The following is a 7,444-nucleotide window of genomic DNA, read 5'->3' as shown; positions in this document are numbered from 1 at the left end:
ATTGAAGCAGAGACCCAAGTGCACACATTCCTTTCTTTTGCAGTCTGCAACAGTTGTCTTAAGGTCAACATTTAATGAAATTTGTAAGCGTTGGTAGCAAGAGTTCAGAGCAGTGAGCACAGAAATTTGCAGGGCTGCATTTGCAACCCAATCTTTTTTTAAAATAAAAATTAATCTTACTATTTTCTAATGTCTTTTCCATAAAATCAGGGGGTGTGATCTATGGCCTAATTGATAAATTCATGTTGAAATTCCAGTGCACTGCCTTGGATTATTTGCATTTGTTCTGTTCAGATAGTATGTTCAAGGAAGGCTCTTCTGAAGGCAAGTCATGTGTTGACTACTTTGACTTTTTTTCCAGTGAGAATAACTTGCACGAAAACTAGGACTACTTTAATAAGTAGGAGGGGAAAAGCTTTTTGTTTTCTTATTGCCTTTTTAGTATATGTTTGGGTTTGTTTGGTATAATGGTTTCATACATTTATACAAGGCAAAATGTTCAGGAAAACTGAAGTATGTATATAACTGAAAGTAGCATAAACATCTATATTTACAGTGAATATACATATTAGCATTTTTAAATTATTATATATGTTGTTCATGTCTATTACATAGGCATGTATATGTCTATGTAATTACATAGTTCTTGTTCAAGCAATTTACAAGTAGATCAAACTATTCCTTGTTAGCTGGATTTCCCAGATGCAGGTGTTGGAAAGCTCCAAGCCTGTGACTTGGGAATGGAACCCAGGAATATGCCTAAGAGATATTAACCCAAAACTCACTCAAAATAAGCAAAACGGTCAACTTTTTCTCCTTGTCTTCAATCATTTATTGAAAATGGCAATGCTGCTCATATCCTGCAGAGCATATTTCCTGCAGATCAATATTTCTTCTATTAAAGGGAGATGTGATACTAAAATACTAAAATATGTAACTTTACGTCTGCATGTAGCCTTACTACTTGGGCCACTTTCCTTGAATTAACTTGGGTGGTTCTCTGGACACAAGCACTTGATTCCCTGCCCTCCCAAGAAAAGCTGTTGCTCACACAGGTCCACCTTGGGCAGCCTTGCTCCCCTCCCTGGGGCCTGGTGTCTGGATGCTTTGTGCTTGGTGTTGGTGCCTGGAGGACAGAAGTTTCCTTCCCTTGTCCTTGCACATCTGATCCCTGTATTTAGAACATGTTTAGCTTTACCTCTCCAAAGGAAGATTTGCTTATTCCAAAATTGTCAGTCTGTTGAATTTTAAAACCCCTGAAAGCAAAGAATAACCACAGTTTTGGGGTTCTAATGTTCATACTGGCTGTCAAAGCCCAGGGTGTTCTATTTGTTTGTTTTGGGTTGCTCATGTTACTACCATCTCAGTTCTTTTCTGCAGGATCTTGTAAAACATTTGATGTTGCTGTCCCTTCATTAGGAGTTTGTGAGTGGTTTTTCTTGGGAAGAGCTCAGGATACTCAGGAGCGTTACCAAAATTCAGTATTCAGATGTTTTACAGGCTGGGTTTTGGTGTGAAGAACTATTCTGCACAGGTAGCAATGTCACCTGTTTCTGGTTCATGAGCTGAAGTGCCTTTACCAACACATTCTTCAAAACACTTTCTGTAGGTCTATGTACAGGCGGAATCAGATCTTTTTACTGTTAATCTCTGTTCAACAGGAATATAAATGTGCATGAATATCAACACCCATTTCTTGGGTAGGGGAGAGAGAAGGGTCAGGATTTTTTTCTTTTAAGTTGGGTTCCTTCTTTGGTTCTGTTTCCTGAGTGACTGTGCAATGTTTGGCTGGTTTTCCAGGGAGGACAGAATAATCAGAGAGGAGTAGCCTTTTCCTTTCAGCAGATGAGCTACTTCAAAATGGACTTGAAATTGTGGCCAAGATCTTGAATTTATAACATGCTTTACATTCATGTATTTGCAAGCCCCACTGAAAATACACTTCCTGTACTCCCAGCTTCCCATTTCTTCAGCACATAACATTTTGGGAGCATGAGTTTGTGTGTGGGGAGAAAAAAATTGTGAAAGGGAATTTGGAGACTAGAATGTCTTTTGCCCAGAGCCTGGAGCTGCCCACCCCTTTTCACATAGTAGTTGAAGAGAGATGATGTGTCTCTAGCCAAACTTTCAGTGGGATTCAGAGACCTGGAAATTGAATCATGTTAGAAAGGATTATTACTTATGGTTAATAGATGTTGGAAACATCCAGTCTGTAAGAGGCTATTCAGAACATGGCAGCAGAAATTGTGTCTATTATTGATACAGTTATGAAATATGGGGAGTTTTTTTAAAAAAATCACTAGCAATTTGCAATAAATACCTATCTGTGAGGTAAAGACGTCAAGAATGGAGGCTGATGTGTGACCATATTTTGTTATGTTACGATTCACTCCAGACTTCATTAAATGTAATCGTAGATGCTGTTCTGGGGTGTGGTTGAAGCCCAGGCAGGAATGACATGTGGGCAGAGGGGGATCAGGTGAGCTGCAGCTCCCACCCTCCTTCCCTCTACTGCTTCTTCCAAACGGGTTATTTGTTCCTTGTCTCTGGCAAGAGAGCAGCTGCCACCTCCTTGCCCACTGTGGCTGTATCTGGATCTAACCCGCTCTCTTTTAGTTTCTTTCTTTTTTTTTCCATGAGGTAGTTTTGCACCTGAAAATGGTTCTTCAGCTCACAAAAACTACCAATGTCTGCAGCCATTTCAAAGCACTTTCTTTTGCTAGTTTTTTTGCTAGTAAAAGACTCCTTCAAAATCTTTAACCTTTTTTTTCTGCCTCACTTGTGTCATTTAGTCGTATCACCTCTGCAAGAGCACGTGCAAATGGAATGGGGAATTACAGGAGCTTGTTTGAAAAGAGGTTACACACCACAGCCAGCAGTAAATTTCGTGCACTGTTTAATAGTTCTCAACTTACCTTAGGGAATACCCTATCTTTTTGACATAGTATTCACTGTAAATAGATGACCTGGCAAAACTAGCTATTGAAGCTGGGTAACAGCAGGCAGAAATATAGAGTAACTTCCTAGGTTATAACCTTGTATTAATAATAGCCCAGGCCTAGTGTTTTCCATGATCATGCTGCCAGAAGTGGGGAGGGGAGTGGAAGAAAAAAAGCTGTGGGCAAGCTTCAAATAATTCCATGTTGCAGTTGCCAAACCAGCTCCACATGGATAATGCATATGCTGAATTGCTCTTTGTTTTTTACATCTATTTTAAAAATTTTCTTTATGTGATGCTGCTTTTAACAATATTTGATTCCATAAAATGCCCCAGAGACTTGGCTGGTGGAGGAAAAAATTCTGTATCATTGCAGATTGTATCATGCTGCTCTATTAAGCCTAGAACAAAATTGACTTGGTATTTTAAAGCAGTTACTTCTTTCTCCTCTCTTTCCCCTCTCTTTCTCTTCCCCTTCTCTTTCCCCTCTCTTTCTGTTTCCTCTCTTTTTCTTTTCTAGCAAGCAATTGAAAACAGATCAGCATTTGGGCTTGATGTGAAGGGAAGATCAGAGTGAAGGAGAAGGGTTGTGAGTCAGAAAACCACTCTGCTGTGTGGTTGACTATTACCCCATTTGGTTGGAAGGGTTTTTAATCACAATAGCAACATTATTTTAAAGTTTCTCCCTAGTACCTCACCATGGAGACTGAAATGATGAGGGAGGCAGCTCAAATTGTCAGACTTAGACACCATGGGTTTTAAATGGAATCTTTTTCTGTGCTCACAGTCTTCACACTAACCTTTTCATTATGTGAATGCATGGGGCATGCTACCCTACTTGCATCAGTGCAGGGTTTTTTTGTTGTTTCTCTTTCCCCCTCCCATTTTTATTTTTTTTTTCCCCTATTTTTGGGAAGTGTTTCATTCCATGGTTAGTGGCTGGTAACACACTGAAGCAATCTGTGAATTGATAGTGCTGCTGTAACTACATGGTACCAGTCTGAAAAACTGCACAGTGCTCCCAAACACCAAAAACCATTACACTCCTTTGTGTTTGTTTGGTTTTTTTAAAGAAAAGAAAAAAGGCAAATATTGTTACAATTGCCCTGCAGTGTCATACATGTTTCTTCCATGTAAAAGGAAACATTAAAACCAGTACAAGTAGCCTGATCTCCTCAGACATGGGGTTGGTCTGACCCTGGTAGCACAGGAATAAAACACAAATTCCTGTTGCCTCTACCCACAAGCAGCAGGAGCCTGTGACAGAGCAGGAGAAGAGCAGTGCCTTGGAGCTGAGTCCACAGCCCTGTGTTGTGCAGAAGTGAGGGCTGGGGTGGCAAGCAGGGGGCACAGCACACAGCTGTGCTGCTCTGCACACTCTGGGGAAGGTCCCTGCTCTGCAGAACCTTCAGAGCAGCTTGCTCAGCTCCCAGCAGCAGGGAGACAATATGGGTCTCTGTGTAGCCTAATTTAAACTGTCCCTTGCTACCCCCCACAAGCTGGTGTTTCTTAGCCTTGACTGCATGCAGGGGGCAGCTCTAAAACTCCCACAAAATCCTAAACTGATTTTGTTTGGAAACCAACCTTGTCCTTCATGTATGTGCCTGAAGCTGTTTGCTGGGGTCGGAGGGAAGAAGCCTTGGAGGAAGGAAAAATTCCCTAGTAACTAAAGTTTGACAAAAGCAATTTCTCTTCTGTTTGCCTTACTAGATGTTTCCTATTCCAGATGAATGGTGCCTTAAGTCTTAAAATGATAGGTTAAATTTAAGGTATGAGCTATTTTGGGTGCCTAATCTGAAAGTGCCATTTGAGATTTGATGTTGAGAAGGAGATAAACAGCAGTTCTGCAAATCAGCACCTCCAAACGAAGGAGCAGAGCCTGAACATCTTGAAGTTTCTAAATTGATGAACTGAAATTCTGGAACATGAGATAAACCCTGTTGTGACAGCACCAGTGGTTAGTCCCTGTGTCCCTGCCTCTCCTGCTTCCTCCGTGCTGCCCGACGATGACATGAAGTTTCCTTTCAAATGTCTATTTTTAATATTAAAAATTCTTCCAGTACTTTTACAAATCCACTTCAGGAGGGGTGTATTTTTTCATTTTCTCAGGTTGCTAAGCTGTGCTGTGAGAGCAGGCCAGGAGCATTGCAGCACAGGTCCTGGTGTCCTGTCCAGCAGGAGCAGCAGGGCTGGACACCAGGGATGCTCTGGCTCCTGGAGCCCCGGGTGACACAGACCTGGACAAATGGCTGGGGTGGCTCCTGCAGGGATGGGTGCTGAGACAGGCTGCAGGCAAAGGTGTGTCTTTCCCCACACACTGTGGGTCTCCCAGCACCAGGGAGTGGAACTTTCAGACTGAAACTAAGTGATAGAAAGGAAACAGAAGGGAAATGTGTTGCTGCTGCTGCACCAGAGGATGCAGCAACAGGACTCTCACTGTAGCCCTGGGGACCTCTCTTCACCAGGGTCCTGTTCTGCCCTCACAGTCCCATCTGTGCCTGTTGAAAAACAAGCAGGTCCTGCTTGTGCAGTCCCAGCCATGACTTTTCCTACTTGATCTCAGCATCAAGAAGTTATGGGAGTTACCAGGAGCACTGAGCCCTATGAGAAGGGCCTTTGCGTGAGGTATGAGCAGAGTCTGGGGTGTGGAAGGCTGGCCAGGGTGCCCTCCTCTGTTCCCCGGGGCTGGATCACTTCTGCCTGTGGGGCAGCACACAGCTTGGTTCTGCATGTGCTCCGTGTGCTGTGCCAGCTGCTGGACGTGACCCCTCCTCTGTGCCCAACCAGAACCTTGAGTCATTTTTGGGAAGCACGAATCTATCGCTCTGAGGGAGTGGGAGCCAGAAAGAGGAGCCTGGGGCTCCACCTTTCCTTCTCCCTGCTGGAGAGTTGTGTGGCCATTCCTGTGTGATGTAGTCTAGGTGACCCTGCTCTGGCAGGGGGGTTGGACTAGATGATCTCTCGAGGTCCCTTCCAGCCCCTAAGATTCTATGATTCTATGATTTGCAAGGCTGTCACCCCTGTGGGGACACCTCCAGGACAGACAGGGGAGGTGGGACATGGCTCAGCTCTGAAATGCTGTAAACAAGGGCTGCCTGCATGGGATAGTCCTCCTTGATCCAAACACAGCTGATACAAGAGACTGAAAAGCCCTCAAGAAATTGTTCAGCAAAACATCGGAGGCAAAAGCCTCATTAGCAACCACTAAACTAACATGCTTCTGATTTCTTTGAAAAGAAGCTCAGAAAATACCAGTAAACTGCAGCCTTTTTCCTGGACTCCTGAATGGTCATTAAAACCACTGTTGCTCTGTTCAAGGAATCTGAAGTGTGTTTCTGAAGGCTATAATGTGTTCAGAGTATCCCCATCTCACCCTGGTGAGATTAGACCAGTCCCAGACACTGAGAGCACTGGATCAGCTCTGCTCTTCAGTGTCAGCTCAAGCACTGCTGTCTTTGCTCCTCCTTTTCCTCCTGCCTCGCTCCTCCTCAGCCTGTGCCAGTGACACAGTCCAAGGGGCCAGATATTGTCCTGGGTCTGGGAACAACCCAGCAAGGAGGTTCTGAGCTCCCCTCTCCTGGGCTGGCCTTGCTGTGAGGCTCCTGCAGGAAGAAGCAGAAGTCACTGAGTGTGGTACCAGTGCTGACAGAAAGGCTTATAAAACAGATTTTCTTTGTTCTTTCTCCTGGTTAGTTACAGGGTCCATTCGTCAGGTTACAAATCGCATCAGTTTAAAAGCAGGGTTGTTGAAATATCCCATACTGAAAGTGCCCAGCCTCTTCAGCATTCAAGTAGTGAGCAAATGAGTCCTTGCTTAGCAAGGCAACTGGAAAATATTATTTGACTTTTCAAAGGGGAACAGTTTCCCATTTGAAGCAGCCTGGAGCATCTGATGCTCAGCTCCTGTTGTGTTCCTTGGCTACTGCTCCAGCAAGGACATCTGGGCAAGTCGTGATCAAACCTGAGTCCTTTTTCAGAGTGAAACCTTATATGCAACCTTGAACAAACAAAGGGAAACATCTGCAAAATACTTTGTCTTGTTTGGTGTTTTCACTATTTCATCTCTTTTTCCTTCTCTCCACATTCTCTAACCCCAGGGAGTGAGGCCAGTGCATGTTGCCCGTGAAGCCCTGAAGGGCTGTTACAAATACGTGTTGTGGTTCTGCTACCTTGTGCAGCCCTGTTTATTGTTTCACTTCTGCCTGAAGTTTTGTTAGGGACAGAGGGTTTGTTTGTAAATTCCTTTGGAGTTTCTCAGCGTGGTGAGGTCTGTAGGGGGTGGGGGTTCAGTGTATTATTTCTCTGCCAGAAATACTTGGATGCATCTTTGAAATGTTCTATTGTATTAGGCTTTTTGGAGCTGCTTTATGATTTTTTAAATTATTTTTTTTTACTATCACTACACTCACTGCTGACTCTTTTTCTGGTTGCCAAACTAACAGCACAGGGACTGCCCAGAATTATTTACTTACCAATGCAAAGTTCCTTCTTAAACAAGTTGCTTTA

This window comes from Chaetura pelagica, unplaced genomic scaffold (assembly GCF_000747805.2).
Source record: "Chaetura pelagica isolate M959 unplaced genomic scaffold, ChaPel_1.0 scaffold62, whole genome shotgun sequence".
Classification (NCBI taxonomy): Eukaryota; Metazoa; Chordata; class Aves; order Apodiformes; family Apodidae; genus Chaetura; species Chaetura pelagica.
This window is presented reverse-complemented; position numbering follows the sequence as displayed.